Source organism: Musca autumnalis, unplaced genomic scaffold, assembly GCF_047663935.1.
Source record: "Musca autumnalis isolate F117 unplaced genomic scaffold, ASM4766393v1 scaffold_5, whole genome shotgun sequence".
Taxonomy (NCBI): domain Eukaryota; kingdom Metazoa; phylum Arthropoda; class Insecta; order Diptera; family Muscidae; genus Musca; species Musca autumnalis.
In genome coordinates, this window is record NW_027412088.1 from 134,163,244 (window position 1) to 134,167,123 (window position 3,880).

A 3,880-nucleotide genomic window follows, 5' to 3' on the forward strand; every position below is an offset into this window, starting at 1 on the left:
GTCATATAGGGACCTATACTTCGAAGAGTATAGTCTTGTTTACATACGCACTTTAAATAATTTGGTTTTAGAGAAAGTTTACATTTATGAAATCCACTCGATTTCAACTGTCAATTCTATTGCTTATATGTCAAATGAAATTCCATTGATTTTAGATGAGGTTTCATTTGACGTATACGCAAAGGAATTGACAGTTGAAATCCTCTCGATTTCGTAAATGTTAACGTTCCCTAAAACGAAATTATTTAAAGTGCGCATGTATGTGTTATAGCCATGGTGTAATGAATGTGGTAGATCAAGATGGAAAAAATCTAAAGAATCCTGTTTTTCCTGAGTTCATATAGAGTTAATTTATTAAAAAATTTCATGAAATTAAGCGTTCTTAAGGCCTCGTCACATAAAGGCCTCGACACATAAGAAGCATGGCATTCATGATGAAGTCATATCTGATAAAAGACTAAAGGCCTGCGTACATAAGCTGCCTTGCCTGCTTACTTTGCTTACTTCTGATAAAAGAATAAAAAAGAAAAGGGCAACCCAGTTCGAAATTTCCTCGGCCTTCTTTATTCTTTTATTTTTATTATGTCAAAAATGAAGCAGGAAAGCAAGCAAGGCAATCAGGCAGAGCAGCTAGCTTATGTACGCAGGCCTTAAGGGGTAGTTTACACTATATGTAAATTTCATATGACATGAAATTTTCCATCGTTATATATTCGCTAATATGTGTAATATTGGAGATTTTCCATTTACTATGTGCGTCCACACCAGCAAAAATATAAAAAAACTACGTCTCCATATTGCCTCCGCACGTTGATCGAAAGCACTGATCTAGCGGCGCGAAATTAATAACTTGCAAACGTATTGAGATACGCCACTAAAATTTGGCACAAACTCAGCTTGTACCTGTGGGTAATAATGGGCCAAATATGAACAATATCGGCTGATGTTTTGGCATAGCCCCCATATAACGGAACCTTAAGATTTTCGGTATTTTGAGGATTTAAGCCACAATTTCGTAGCAAATTACCTGTAATTTGGTACTTAGGGTTCCTAGTGGTCAAAAAATAATTTCACCAAAAATTATGGACATAGGTGCACGTTTTGATATAGCCCCCATGTAACCGTATCTCCCAATTTAAGGTATTTTGAATATCATGACCACATTTTTAAACCAACTTGGCTGTAATTCTGCATTCCGTGTTCTCACTGCGTATAAAATTTTCTTACAAAACATTTTCAACACGGATTTATGTTTCGATGTAGCCCCTTTTATGGTACCCCCGATTCGTTGAATTTTTACTTGTTATTCCATATTTAATAACATATTTAGCTATAATATGGTATTATAGTGTCTCCGGGGGTAGAAATCCTCCTTGCAAACATTTCTCAAGATAGGTCCATATTATGATTTAGCTTCCATACAAATGCACAGCAAAATTTGTATGAATTTCATGCAAAATCCCTTTTTTTTAAAGTGCAGTCATCAAAAGATTTGCAAATACTTGCAGCCCAAATGTGGCTATTCCGTATCCAGAGAGTCCAATTTCTTTCCCCAAAAAATAATCGAACCTAAGTTCGGCTAAGTTTACAAGATGCACTCTATGGAACAAGCGCGTACAACCCATAAAAACACAAAAAAATTTGAATTTTTTGAAAATTTATTGCTATATAACTAAGTACCTCCAGACCCCAAACTAATTTTTATAATTTAAATCTCACCCTCTGCTATTAATTGAATATAAATCTTGTCCAGTTTCATTACGAATGCATTTAACATTCAAACAAATATGAATTTAATTTTTTTGCAACAATTTTTTAAAATCTGATGCAACAAAAACTCTTGCATTTGATAGTGAATAACTGAGTGAATATTTACAACAACAAAAATGAAAAAAAAAAAAACAAAATCTTTGCCTGCAAAGTGTCTGTAATATTTCGCAATTTTATAGTTCGAATTTTTGACTTTCGCGTCGCTAGATCAGTGGTTTCGACCAGTGTGCTCCGTGGGTAAATATGAAATGTTTTTATTTCGTGTCATATGACATTGATAGATAGTGTAAACTACCTCTAAACACTAAGTTCGACCTAATAAAAAGATTTCAGAATCACATTTGAATTAGGTTGAACTTGGCCTTTAGTCATTTACCGGATATGACTTAAACAAGAATGTCATGCTTCTTATGTGTCGAGGCCTTTAGATGATTTCTGGTTTAATTCATTAAGTTTCATTTTCTTATAGTACGTCCCAATTTACATTGGGCGAGTTTACTTGCGGCAATTGTCAGTTTGTAGGTGAGAGAGGGTGCTGAGAGGCAAAGGGTTACCATATGCCTCACCTCTCTCTCCTACAAAATGACAATTGCCGCAAGTAAACTCGCCCAATGTAAATTGGGACTACGTTTATGCCCGTAATTTCAACGTCTGGGTAAACGGGTAGGTAGCTACCTAATAGTTATCTTTACCTACGCGTTTGGTAATTTACCGAGGCGTGTAAATTTTGAAATCATGTGGTAATATTGGTGATTTTCATTCATGATTTCGCAAAATCATTGCCACATAGAAGTGTTTTACAACTTTTAACACATTGGCAACGATTAAATCCTTGGTGTAAGTAACACGGCCGTTTTTGACTCGGTAACGTTACCTACGCGTTCAAATTATAAAATGTTGCTTCACGGGAGATATCTGTGAACTCATAGATAGCTACGTGTTGAAATTACGGGCATTAGACTTATAAATCCATTCGATTTCTAATGTCAATTCCATAGTATATACGTCAAATAAGTCGTAGTTCTAAATCCACTGGATTTCGTTTGACGTATATTGTATGGGATTGACAGTTTAAATCATAGTAGCTTCGCACACATTTAACATATTTTGCGCATATCGAAATGCGTTCTCGTACACCAAAAAAGTTGCAACATGTACACTTCTCTTTGAACAAAAATGGCACTGAATGGCTTCCTCTTAACCCTGCGTTTACAAAAGACAGGACAGTTGACTTCATGTATTGATTGTCAAAAACCCAAAACTTGCCTCTGTGACGTAGGCGTCCAGACAACTGCAAAAACAGTTGTAAAATTATGAATGAAAATCATAGATTTCTTTTTGTTTTCCGTTCACATATTTTGTTTTTGTACCTATTCTTTTGTTTTCAACACATTTAAATTATCATCTCACTTCTTTATTCACTAAATGTCAAAAGTTTGTTAACCCTACTGCCTATGAAAAAATGATGGACAGCTGGGAGACAAACGACAAATGTATGTATGTGTTAGTAAATCAGAGTTGTATTTGAAGACAAACTGTCTGGTGTAAACGCCTAGTTAGAAACTTTTTACACAACAAATTTGGGCGAGCAAAAATGTGCAACATGTTTGCCGGCTTCTGATTGGTTAATTCGCCGACTTTGACGTTTGTTCCAGCTTTTTTGGCGTTTCTGCAATTTTTTCGTATCCGTACATTTTTGAAAAATGTGTATGTGGAACTCATTTTCGACAGTTTGCTCTTTTGACAATTTTATCATTAAAAAAGTACTGGAACGAAGCTAGTTTAAATTCATAGTCTAGTGCTAAGTTTACATTTACGAAATCCACTCGATTTGAACTGTCAATTCCATAGCTCAAAGGTCAAATGAAATCTGATCTGAAATCCATTAGATATCATTTAACGTTTAACCTATGAATTTGACAGTTGAAATCGAGTGGATTTCGTAAATGTAAACCAAGCATAACAGGCGTTTTAATGCCCGTAATTTCTAGCCCTAGGTAACTAGGCGTTTACACCAGACAGTTTGTCTTCAAATACAACTCTGATTTACTAACACATGCATACATTTGTCGTTTGTCTCTCAGCTGTCCATCAGTTTTTCACAGACAGC